Below are 14363 nucleotides of genomic sequence, written 5' to 3'. Positions count from 1 at the left end.
ATTAAAGCTAACTACACAATTTGCCTTCATTCATATTAAGGGGCAGAAACAGGAGTAGAACCAGACCTCTTGATTTTCATTCATAGCAAACTAGCTCAATAACTTAAAGAAAAGGTGCAGAAAGTTGAAAAGAAAATTGTAAGAATTAGTCAATTCTGAAATGCAATCCTATGTAAAAAGAACAATTTTGGAACACCTAGGTGGCTCAGTCATTTAAGTGTCTGATTCTTGATCTCGATTCAGGTCATGATCTCTCTGTCCCTCCCCAACTCGTGTCCATGCACGTATTCTCTCTCTCTCTTTCAAAGTAAATAAATAAGCTTTAATAAATACATACATAAATAAATAAAAAGGACAATTTTGACAAAGAAAAAATAGACTAGAATAGTATTTTCAAAGTTACCTGATCATAAAAAGGGTAGAACTTTATTTTATTTTTTTTAAATATGAAATTTATTGTCAAATTGGTTTCCATACAACACCCAGTGCTCATCCCAAAAGGTGAGAAGGGCAGATCTTTAAAAACACATGAATAAAGGAAAGATTCCCAAGAGTCCCATCATGGATCAAGCAAATCAGAACCTGAAGGGGAGCTACTAGAAATCTATATATATATTTTAAGTTTATTTATTTATTTTGAGAGAGAGAGAGAGAGAGAGTGGTGGGGGAGGAAGGGGCAAAGACCAAGGGAGAGAGAAAACCCCAAGCAGGCTCCCTGCTGTCAGCTCAGAGCCTAACAAGGGGCTTGAACTCACAAACAGTGAGATCAAGACTTGAGCAAAAAACCAAGAGTCAGATGCTTAACCGACTGAATCACCCAGGTGCCCCCTGGAAATCTACATTTTTAACATACATCCTACATACATCCTAGATATAGGATAAACCAGTTTGGGAAACAATGGATAATGGTCAGGTAGTTCCATTTCTTTTTGCCCCACAATCAATGTTGATAAAATTAAAAGATTGCTTTCGCTATCAGATCTGTTATGAAATGTGAAGAACCAAAAATTGCAAGGTTTACTACAGGATGAAGTGTCACCCACCAGTTCTGAGACAAATACCTTCTCATTAACACTTTCATATTTTATACTCAAGCCACAGAAGATACATCTTTGTTTCTCCCTACTTGCTCCCTCCCTTTTTTTCTGAGTTTCTTGGTTCAAAAAATTCCTCAGAATATATAAATAGAAGCAAAGTTTAATCTCAGAAAAATCTGGGCTATCTGTAGGTAAGCTTGAGAGTATTAGGAATTTGCATTAATTTGCCAAAATTCAAATATAATGTTTACTTTCTCAAACATAGGTTATTTCTCTTCAACAGATGCTCATTCTCAGAGCTATGCTGACTTTAAATGTTTATTTTTAGAGAGAGAGAGAGCATGTAAGAGTGTGGGGGATGGGGAGAGAGAGAGGGAGAGAGAGAATCCCAGGCAGGTTCTGCACCGTCAGTACAGGGCCCCATGTGGGACTTGAACCCATGAACTGTGAGATTATGACCTGAACCGAAATCAAGAGTTGGCTGCTTAACCAACTGAGCCACCCAAGCATCCCAGAGCTATGCTAATTTTAGATTCAAGTTTTAAGTTTGTGAAGTTTGTCCACCTTGTTTAGAGGAAAAACGAAAAAGAACTATTAAAAAATGAATTGCTTCTAAACATAGTTAAAAAAAAGTGTTGTCCTATAAACCATTCCTCATAATGATTAAATGTTTTTATTTTAAACCATATTTCAAAAGCACTATTGGTTTGTCAAATTGTCATACTTGATCTTTAATTTCACTTCTAGCTCCTACTGACAAAAACTCCAGGAAAAAAAAATAATAAAAAGTTTCAGGTAAAATTTTACAAAGTATTCATAATCATCACCATTCAACACATAAGGTGAGAAGTTAGACTGAATTTTCCCTGATATCAAGATGATCACAATATAGAACGTAACGTATTCAGAAGAAGAAAAAAGGACTAAGAAAAACAGTAATTTCTTAAAGAAGAGGGGAGTTTTGAAAATTTCCTAAAAGCATCCCAAGATATGCCTTTAGATAAATGTTCACAAACCTTAGAAAGTCCTATAAAACCAGTAGTCCTTTTTAAATGTGCAGATTCCACGGTCTGAACTTCACAGATCCTGATTAGATAGGTCTGTCGTGTAGCTCAGGAAACTTCATTCTAACAAATACCTTAGGTAATATTTGGATCACACTATTGAAACTATAAATTAGGATCTTTAACTCAGTCTCCCTTTGGAACATTACACAGTACTTAAGAATATCGTTGTGTACCTGGGTAGGTACATATTCCCTACTAGATACCTCAGTGTCACACTCTTTCCTGCCTGAGTTCAGCCCCAAGGATAAATGGAAAATATGACTACTTGTGTTCTGTTCTTGCTCCTAATACTAACAAAATAACATCTGGCCTGGGCAGACACCTTCTCTCACTAGATCAGAAAAGGCAATTTCAAATAAAGATCTTCAGAATAATGTTTTCTTTGGATCATCCAATTCTGCCTCCCAATAAAACCAGAAATCTTATTTCTTAAAGTGTTCATTTCTCTATCAGATGGGCTGTTTGTTAAGAATACTGGACCAAGTGAAAACCATGTGTGCCTCCCCAGTTTAATTTTTTCATTTACAAAGATGTTACCAGAAAGAATCCGTTATGAGTAGTAACCAAATATGGAGCTACTGAAAGAAAAGTTTTATGAGAATGGTCTCTCCAATCTGTTCCACTGGAAGGTAAACTCATTTCTTCAGTCTACCCTTTTATCTAAACTTACAAAACCAGTTAGAACCATTTGTTTTCACTCAATAAACCCTAGCATTTAAGATAGGTGTTTTACAAACATCGAGGGAGTTAGAAACAAACACCCCCTCTTAACACTCCTTTCCTTTTCACAGCCATGCTTCTCAGAAGAGGTCAAGCTTTGCCAAAACCCAGGAGATCCATAATGATTTTTCTTTGCCCTCAGATTACGCTAGATAAAAACAGAAGCTGATAGTAAGAATTAAGGATTTCATCAGGCAGGATAAATACATCCCCACCATTCCTGTTATGATGTAGACAATGTAAAGATTCAGTGTTTGGAAGGAGGGTGCTATTGAAACTCAATTTGTCCTTTAAAATTTGTGAATACTTGACATTAACGTAAAAAAATGTAAAAGTGACTATTGAAGATTAAAATGGCACTTATTTTTAAACATTCACAAATAAATTTAAGAATACGAAAACTTCTGTGTTAAAATCTCTAGTTTTCAATTAAACACACAAAAAAAGGGGTTATAGGAAGATATAGGATATTTTAATGGCCAGGGGATTATTTTCCATAAATGGGCATGGTAAAGAGACAGATTCCAGTTTTAACTTTTCACCAGCTAACTGCATGACCTGGGATCTCATTTATTTTCTGTAGACCTTACATTAATGGGAGTCTATTACCATCAGCAGTCTCTAAATTCCTTAACACATTGAAGATTCTCTCATTCCCTTCAGAGAATGGCTTTTACCACCAGTTTCACTGAGCAGTTTATAAAAAGAAATGCCCATTCTGGTAAGCAGGCAAAGAAAATAAAAGAACTTATAAGAGGCTACTCAGAATCACTTCAGGGTCTTATTTCCTAAGCCAAGTGACTGGGCATATGTTATGTTGATTTAGTTCTGACAAAAATATACTCTTCAGTATCTAAGGGAAAGAACATTTTAGCTGATTAAAAAGAATTCAGGGAGCTTTAGGACTTCAAACAGTTCTCACAAATCATTTTACTGATTTTAAGTGATTGATTCTAGCATGTGGATTAGATTTGTATCAGAGTATAAACAGGTCAAATACTAAGCTAGGAAAGCCTTGAGAAAAAAATAATTTAGATTTTTGCTTGCCTTCAGTTGTTCATAACTGAATTATCTTCAAATGTGGAAAGGTTTTCCTGTTCCTTGTATATATCATAAAACTTACCAAAATACCAGATTTTTCTACCCTTCTTCACTCATTGTCATTAAAAGATTTAGCTGAAAAATGCCGCCTTTTCCATGAAAATCAAGCAGCATCATAAATAATTTCATGACTGTTTTCAATAAGATTTAAATAACGTTTTCAATAACATTCACTCATTCAATAACATTCTAGTGGGCAGACGCAACCGGAGTGTGTCCAGGCACCCTCCAATTTATAGGTGAAAAGGCAGCACATTGAGGTAAAGCAACTTATCCAAAAATCAAACAAATATTTAGTGACCAAACAAGGCTAAATTGTATGTCTACTTACACCTAGAGCTCTGCTCTTTTTACTGATTTGTTTTATAAATTATTCAAGGTTTTCTAGGTTTTATAAATTGTTCAAGGAAAAATAGCTCCCTTTTAAAAGTATGGAAAATACTGTATACATAATTCTCCTCTCAGAAATTCACTAAACACTTTAGCAAAACAAAAATTTCACTGACTTGATTTTGTTCAGTGCAATGTCCTCACCCTTACTCCATTACACACTTTCACTGTATACTCTTCATATCTTGCTATTTAATACATTATTATATTGACTATTCAATCTAACTTTATTTGCTTTAATCTTGGGCCAAATTTTGTCTTAAAATTTGTAAACCAAAGTAGCTAAATTATTTACTGATATTTATCAATAGAATCTTGGATAAAATATGTGGAAATTGCTTCAAGAGATGTTAGTCCAACAAATGAAGAACTTAGATGAGGCCAAAGTTATCTATGTTGTACTCATCAGCATTTCTGGAATGGATGTGTTAAAGCGAATGAGTGTATTTCTGATATTTGTTCAATTGGCTGCATAAAACTTGAACTTGACCATGGCCTAGGTTTAATACTTGTTTTTTGTTTTCGTTTTTTTCTTTGTTTGTTTGTTTGTTTTTGAGAGAGAGAGAGAGAGAGCAGGAGAGGGACAGAGAGAGAGAGAGAGGGAGAGGCAGACTCTTTTTTTTTTTTTAACATTTATTTATTTTTGAGAGACAGAGCATGAGTAGGGGAGGGGCAGAGAGAGAGGGAGACACAGAATCTGAAGCAGGCTCCAGGCTCTGAACTGACAGCACAGAGTCCAACGTGGGGTTTGAACTCATGAACTGTCAGATCATGACTTGAGCCAAAGTCCAACGCTTAACCAACTGAGTCACTGAGGTGCCCCTGGAGAGGCAGAATCTTAAGCAGGATCTGTGCTCAGTGCTCAGTGCAGAGCCTGAGGCGAGGCTCTATCTCATGGCAAAGGTAAAGGTAATGGATCTTCAGTGATTATACATCATAAGGTCAAAGTTATGGGAAATCACTCCTATTTTATGTGCTGTTATACACACACACACACACACACACACACACACACACACATGCCCTCTTGTTTGAAGAGAGACTAGAGATTCTCTATGGTGTCTTTGATGAAGTAAATGGTGAGGTTGGAGAAGTCCATAAGTTAAGAAATTGTAGGGCCACCTGAGTGGCTGTCAGTTAAGTGTCTGGCTATGGCTCAGGTTATGATCTCACAGCTCATGAGTTCAAGCCCCGCATGGGGCTCTGTGGTGACAGGTCAGAGCCTGAAGCCTGCTTCGGATTCTGTGTGTCTCTCTCTGCCCCTTTCCTGCTCATGCTCTGTCTCTTTCTCTCAAAAATAAATAAACGTTAAAAAAATTTTTAAAGAAATCATAGAAGTCTTCTAGGAACAAAAAAGCAGTGTCCAGCTGATAGCCAGAACAAAATCCAGGTCCCTCAATCTCATAACTGTAAGGAAATTAATTCTTCTAAAAATTTGAATGAGATTGAGTCCTGGAGCAGCACACCCAACTAAACCATGCCTACATTCCTAATCCATGAAAACTGTAAGACGAATATATGTGTGTTGTTTGAAAAGGTTAAACTTGTGGCAATCTGCTAGGCAATAATGGAAAATTAGAACAAAATTAGATAGATGACATTTTTAAAAGGAGGGGGAGGGGCCTGTATGATCTGAACAAACAAACAGACAAAAAGTCTAGGTTTAGGGAAATACATCCTCAATTGATTTTACATAATGCAATATCAAAGCCTTTGATCCAAATCTTGGCTCTGTGCTGCTGCACATGGCCCTTGAATGAAAGTGATTCTAGCTACACCAAAGGAAGAATTTGGCAACAATACCACAAATAATGCAGTATTCACTGGTGATATTAGCAACTTCTGAGTGTCAGGTGATTAACGCAGTTTTAAAATTAATTTGTCTTCATAATAGTTTATAACATTCTGAAAAATCACCCTGTAACTTCCCCCAATAGCTCAGTATGTGAATAGAGTGGACAAGCTCAGCAATTGGAAGGTTTACCATATTGACTCTGAGTCATAGAGTGAAAGGCATTTCATAGAGTGAAAACTAGAGGAGTCAGATGTAAGTCCATAGAAGTGCTCCTTTCTACTAAAATATATACACACTTAAAGTATGGAGTCCTCAGTGAAATTAAATATAGTATCCCCATTAACGATCTCAAAGACGCAGATGATTTCTAGCATATCCCTATTTAACTCGCTTGTTTGTGCCATCAGAGGATAGATCTTTGAACATCATAATCAATTTTCACAAACTTAACTAAAATTTCAGCTGCTGCTATTCTGGGTATAGTCTCGTTACTCAAAACAGTCTCTGGAGCCTAGTATGTATCTACATATGAGAAAAAAAAGCAAAACATCAAACAAACTTCCCCCCCCCCCCCCCATCTCAACATATAAGAATCAGTTTAATTCCATCTGGCAAGGAACACAGGTCACTTCCACTCTCTTATCTCAGGACTACATCTACTCTCTTGAACTTCATCATATTTCAGTTCTCAGAGATCTTTATCATCTTACTGACCAGCTATATTGATATCATGCTCATTGGACCTAATGATCAAAAAGTACCCTAGAAATCATGGCAAAGCTGATATATTCCAGAGTTGGAGGCAGGGGAACTCAGAGACAATGTAGCTATTTGTCCCCATTTGAGATACAAATATTCTAGGTCTGGATTTTCCTAGTTAGCCAGGCATGTTTTTGCCACCATCAGCAACTGAGGACTTTGTGAATTTGTTATTCATCTGTTTAGTATCATATTGTATATGACTATGGAACTTATTCAACAACACAAGTATATCAATAGTCTCATACCTTGAAGACTCATGGTGTTAGCATGTAACTCAGCACCCCAAAGCAGCTTGACTTCAAGGTCTTGTTGAAGAATCACTTAAGCATCTAAAATGCCAGGGTGCTTTCCTACGTGTTGCGATTTGCTTTGATTGCAACTTTCTCTGTATGAAGTTATTGACATAGCAAGAATACATGGAACTTGGAAGTAAGAGGTAGAAATAGCAATATTACCTTTCACTATTGCACCCAATAATGCCAACAGTTTTGTTTCTTCTCCATAGGACTCTGTGCTGGTTAATTTTTAGGTAAAACCTAAAATCCCAACACATCCTGGGGATACAGCAATTATTCCACTGAACTGGAATATGAGACTGCCACCTGGTCATTTTTGAATCCAAATGGCAACAAATCAACAACTAAAAAATGAGATGACTGTAGTGCCTTGTGGGTTTGATTCTGAACATCATAAAGACATGACATTACTGCCACAAAGTGAGGGGTGAAAGGAGGGCAGCTTATATCTGCTATCCCCTAAATTTCCAAAGGCCAGTATTAAATGTTAACAGGAAACTACAACAATGCAAATTGTCCAAATCCCTAAAATTGTTCAAATCCCTGATGAATGCAGACATGTGTGTCCCTATACCAGGAAAATAAACAAACTATCTAAGGGAATAGCTAAAGGAATAGACTTTGCTAGATTGGTCTGCCCATTGGTCAACAGCGCTCATCTAGCACACTTTCCTTCTCCCTCCACATGTCTTCTCTACTGCAGATTTTCACCTCTACTTACAACCCAGGATCTACATGTAAATTTGCTTCTGCCAATTAGAAGTACTCAGGGCACATTTAGAATGCGGAAGTGAAGCATAAACCAATATCTTGCTGTTCGTCCTCCTGGAAAGTAAGGCAGTAGAGACATGAGTATTAAGAAGTGGTTCATGATGGGGCAGCATCAGTTTTCTGACCCATGAATTACAGACATTGCAATGCATGTGTTCTTGAAATCAATACCTCCATTGTTAGCTCACTGAATCCTGCTCCTCTAGTACTTCCAACAATTTGATAAACAGTATTACTTAAGCACAGTATTTCATAAGCACATTATTATAGTCCTTTCTGCCTAAAATGCTTAGATTGTTCCAAGCTTAGGAAAGAATAAATTGCTCTTAATCTGATAAATAATACCTATGAAAAGAAAACATAACCACAAGAAACATATGCTTAATGGTAAAATATTGCAAACTTTCCCTGAATTGGGAACTAGTAAAGATGCCAACCACTACCAATTCCATTTGACTTTATACTAAAATTCCTAACCAGTGCAATAGGACAATAAAAAGGAATAAGAGGCATAGGATCAGAAAGGAATAAATAAAATGTCATTACTCACAGATAACATGATTCAAAAGAATCTATAGGAACCTGTATTTAAAAAGAGTCTATAGAATTAATAAGTATTTTAACAAGGTCTTTGTATACAAGGTCAATACACAATCAATTTTATTTCCATATACCAAAAATAAACAAATAGAAAATAACATCTTAAATGATAGCTTTTACCATAGCATCCTGCCTAAGAATATCTAATGAATTATGTGCAACACTTTAAAAGAAATTGAAGATATAAATAGAACAAATGCAGTGTTTTTGTTTTCGTTTTTTCTCTCTCTCTTATACACCTAAAAGTTCCTTAGGAGTAGGGGTGAGGCCATTTATATTTGTATCCCCTCAGGATTTGGCACAGTGTCTGGCATATATTAGGTGCTCAAAAATAGGTGAAACACATTTAAACATGCAAATTTTGTATAATTTTAATCATTATTTCTCAGTCCCTATAGGATGTGATACTTACATTGAAATCTGACATTTCCCATCTCTTCATAATTTCTCCATTCTAAAGAATGACATCATGGGGAAAAACACATGCTAGTCAAGGAGAAAATAAAAATGTTTTCAGAGAAAGGCAATCCATAGTACCTGGTGAAATAAGCTTGAGTTAGGGGTAAAAAGGAGTATAATCTCCCAATCTTACATTTAAATTTCTCATTGCTCTATAAGAAATAAATTGCACGTTAAAAAACATCTGCTTTAGCAGCTTTTATGTAAATTACATATCTGTTTCCTAATTATTTTAGACTGCTACCTTTGATTAAATATAGTAGGCTTGGGAAATAATATAACTCCTTAAATTGCTTTTTATCTTAATTTCACTGTCAAAAAGAATGGGAGCCGAATTGATGGACAACTTAAGTACTCGGTTATTTTGATAAGATGTTTGTACTAAAAAATTCAGCTATCCTGTCGCCCTAGCACCTATTAAGACAGCTTCATGAGAAAAGTAGTAGTTTTGTAAAAGTTTTAAATTTTGTAGCTGCTTAGAAATTTAAAAGCAGAACTGTAGTGGTCTCCTTGGACAGAGGGACCTCCCCGTATCTTCTAATAGTAATGATGTCTGGATTAAGCAACTTCTGACATAAATAATGGCATAAGCACATATCATTGTATTTACTCCAACATCGCATGTGTGTTAGTGTCCCTACTAGGGCTTCCAGACCACCTGGTAGCTATGTTATTCTTCATTGTATCTATGGTATACAGAACATGGTAAAATCTTTAAAAAATATTTTGATTAATGAATAATGAATAAAGAATAAATGTTGTATCTTCATTATTTAGTATAAATAAATAATATAGGCAATAATGTCCAATATAATTAAGATTTTCTCCAATATATTACATTTTATACTACTACTACATTCCAAAAAATATATAAAATCTATTTCTTTTTATCTAAACTTAGTCCATAATCTCCCAGTTCCACCTGGTTTTAGAATATTTAATCTTACAAATGCAAAAAAAAAACCTCAGTCTCTTTTGGTTTTAAAACTCAGTTTTTCTAAGTTAATTCTTAGCCAGTTCGGGGTTCTTCCACTGCTTTTTGCCTCTTCCCTGTGTGGCACCTAGATTTGGAATAAGCCTAAATATATAATTGTACGCATGAGGAGGGGAATGTACTTTGTGAAAATCAGTAAAGATCACTCACACAAGAGCAAGCAGAGGCTATTTATTCAGGGCTGCTATATAGCAAGGGAGTCAGCCATCATCACTTAACATTTGGCAGAGACTCAAATGCAGACGGGATTGGAAAGCTCTGTAGCGAAAAAGAGAGGCTTCAGCTAGGCTATGATTAGATAGTGTTGGCATGGGAAGAACAGAGTAGACTAGAAATGGGGCGTCCTATGTGATTGTTTAGGGGAGCATTATTTAGCTTCTTCCTAAGTTAGAAGCAGAGGAGTATGAAAACTAAAAAAGCTGGCAGGTATTAAACCAAGTCTTAACCTTTGGGGGATGATTGCTACAAAGGTTGAGGTTTGGTTTCTTGAACTGGTTGCTGCAGAGATTATGGGTCAGAGTTCTGTTTTTATGTATGGTCTGGCCATTGTCCATTTGTATACTCAATATTTCTACATTTAGCCCGGGATGGTATTTTGCCGTTTCTGGCTTCTGCTGAGTTGCTCTTTGTTGCTCTATATGTTGTACTAAATCATTTGCCCCAGCTAAAAATATTTATGTTTGCTGTATCCCAGAAGCTCTGGTTGTCAGAAACAAGCACATTGTGAGTTCCTTTCCAGGCATCCATCTTTCCTACTCATTTCTAGAATCCTCCTAGGAGTAGCAATGGGACATAGAATGGGACTCTAATATGCTGCTCCCAGACATGCTGGATTCTGGTCATCTCAACAAGATTTCCCAGTGAATTTTCCTGATTCTTTTATCCTGTTTTAATGGGAAGACGGGGCTTTCACCTCTTCAAACATTTCTCCATTCTATAGTTTATGGAGTATATTCTAAGCTCTGGGTTCTCTAATATTTAGTGCTGAAAGTCTAAAGCAAAGATTTTGGAATTAGTACCAGGCTAACAAACATATCTTTGCTCAGCAGATGGAGCATTCCTATAAAAATGAACACCATGGCTCTCAGTGCAGGCCTTTTCTAGAGCTTTCCAACAATCTTCTTAAAAGATCAAAAGTCAAAAACTTAATTCTTTGTTGACTCTTAGTGTCTCTATCTGCAGGCCATGAAAAGAAAGCCATCATTCCCTCATTACTGTTTGAATGGTGTGAAGAAGAGGACAGGCCAGTCTATAGTGAGTGGAGAGAAGAGGTTAGAAAAAAACACAAAAATACAAAAATTACATTAAAATATTTCTCATTATTTCTTTAAAGCACTACTTTTGAATGTGCTTTCAAATACATTGATTAATTTGATTCTGAAACAGTCCCTCAAAGAGACATAGAGACCATTTGTACTAATAAAGATAAAGGTCCAGTGACTTAGCCAAAGTTCACACAACTTAAAAATAGCAGTGGAAATATTAAAATTCCCAGAGAAGAAACTCTCTTTTAACAAACTTAGAACATACAACAGGAATACACAGTAATAAAAGTAGCTTGTGTAACAGACATCTCATTTTTCTAATTTTATTGAGAAATAATTGACATACATCACTGGATAAGTTTAAGGCATGCAGCATGATAGTTTGGTTTACATATATTGTGAAATGATTAGCACAATAGGGTCAGCTAACAGCCATATTCTCATATAGATATAATACAAATAAAGAAAAGGAAAAAACTCTCCTTGTGATGAGAACTCGTAGGATTTATTCTCTTAACTTTCCTTCATGTCATACAGCAGTGCTAGCTATAGTCATCATGTCGTACATCACATCCCCAGTCCTTATTTATCTTATAACTGGAATTTTATTCCTTTGGAGTACCTTCCTCCAGTTTCCCCTCTAGCCTTCATCTCTGGTAACCCCTAGACTGATCTCTTTTTCTAGAGTAGGGATTTTTATTTTGTCTCTTCGTTTGTTTTCATATTACATGTATAAATGAGATTTTACTGTATTTCCCTCTCTCCCTCTCTCCCTCCCTCCCTCTCTCTGACTTATTTAAGTTACCGTAGTGCCTTTAAGGTCCATCCTTGTTGTCACAAATGGTAGGATTTTCCTATGTTTTCTATGGCTGAATAATATTCCATTATATACATATTTTACTATGTATATATGTTTATACACACACACACACACACACACACACACACACAACCCCACAACTTCTTTATCCATTCATTCATCAGTGAACATTAACTTGTTTCCATGTCTTGGCTATTGTAATACATAATGCTACCATAAACATGGCCATGCAGATATCTTTTTGAGTTAGTGTTCATTTCCTTTGGGTATATTCCAGAAGTATAATTGCTGGATTATATGGTAGTTTTCTCATTTTTTTCAGGGTTCACTACACTGTTTTTCATAGTGGCCATGCCAGTTTATAATCCCATCAAAAGTGCACAAGAATTTTCTCTATATCCATGTTAACATTTGTTATCCTTTGTCGTTTTGATGACGGCTATTCTAACAGGCTTGAAGTAATATCACATTGTGGTTTAATTTGCACTTCCCAGATGACTAGGCCTGATGATGGCCTTTCATATATATCTTCTTTGAAGAAATGTCTATTCAGGTCTTTTGCTCATTTTTTAATCAGACTGCTTTTTTTGGTTATTGACTATATAAGTTCTTAGTATATTTTGGATACCAACCCCTTATCAGATACAAGGTTTGCAATGTTTTTCCCATTCCATGGGTTGTATTTTCACTTTCCTAGTGGTTTCCTTTGCTAGACAGATCTTTTTGATATAGTCCTACTTGTTTATTTTTTACTTTGTTACTTGTGCTTTAGATATCATATCGAAAAAATCATTACCAATATTCACGTAAAGTAGCTTTGCCTCTGTTTTCTTCTAGGAGCTTCATGGTTTCAGGTGTTACATTTAAGTCTTTAATCCAGTTTGAGTTAATTTTTGCAAGTGGTATAAGATATGGTTCCAGTTTCATTTTACCATATGTGAATATCTAATTATGCCAGCACCATTTATTGGAAGACTGTCTTTTCTCCTTTGATTATTTTTGGCTTCCTTACAAAAAATTAGTTGACCATATATGGTTGGATTTATTTGTAGGCTCTTGATTCTGGTCCATTGGTCTATTTGTTTTTAAGCCAAAACCATACTGTTTTGATGATTATAGCTTTATAGTATAGCTTTAAATCAGGGAGTGGGATGCCTCCTGCTTTGTTCTTCTTTCTCAGGATTTCTTTGGCTATTCAGGATCTTTTGTGGTTCCATGTAAATTGTAGAAGTATTTTTGCCTACTTCTGTAAGTAATGCCATTGGAATCCTGATAGGGACTGCTTTGATTCTATAGATGGCTTTCAGTAGTATTGACATTTTAGCAATATCATTTCTTCAAATCTAGAACATGGGTTACCTTTCATTGGTGGATTTTTAATTCTTTTCATCAATGTCTTGTTGTTTCAGAGCTCTTTAACCTCCTTAAACTTATTTTAAATATCTTGTTGTTTTAGATGCTATTGGATATGGAATCAAATTATTTTTTTTAGAAAGTATGTTGTTAGTGTATAGAAATGCTACTAATTTTAATATGTTAATTTTGTATCCAGAAACTTTATTGAATTTATTAAGTCTACTAAGAGTTTTGGTTGAGAAGCTTTTATATAGAAAATTATGTCATCTGCAAATGGAGACAATTTTACATCTTCTTTTCCAATTGTGATAACTTTATTTCTTTTTTTTTTGCTGATTGCTCTATCTAGGACTTCTAGTAGTGTATTGAATAGGAGTGGCAAGAATGGGTACACTTGTCTTGTTCCTGATCTTTGAAGACAAGCTTTCAACCTTTCACCATTAAGTATGATGATGTTACCTGTGCACTTGTCACATCTGATCTTTATTGAGATATGCTCCTTCTATGCCTGTCATTTTAACAGATTTATCATTAATGAATGTTGAGTTTTGTCAAACGCTTTTTCTGCATTTATTGAGATGATCACATGGTTCTTTCCTTTTGTTCTATTAATTTGATATTTCATTTGATTTGCATATGTTGAACCATCCTTGCATGCCAGGGATAAATTGCACTTGATCATTGTGTATGATTCTTATTGTGCTGCTGAATTCAGTTTGTTGCTAGTGTTGCTTAAGAATTTTTCCATGTATATTCATCAGGTATAACGTCCTATAGTTTTTGTTTTTGTTTTGCTAATAATGTCCTTTTCTTGTTTGGGTATCAGGAAAATACTGGTCTCGTAAAATGAGTTTGGGACTATTCCATGCTCTTTGAATTTTTGGAAGATTTTGAGAAGGATTGGTGTTAATTCTTCTTTAAATTTTTTGG

The sequence above is a fragment of the Panthera leo genome, chromosome B4, assembly GCF_018350215.1.
Source record: "Panthera leo isolate Ple1 chromosome B4, P.leo_Ple1_pat1.1, whole genome shotgun sequence".
In the NCBI taxonomy this organism is placed as follows: Eukaryota; Metazoa; Chordata; class Mammalia; order Carnivora; family Felidae; genus Panthera; species Panthera leo.
Note: the sequence above shows the minus strand (reverse complement) of the source record.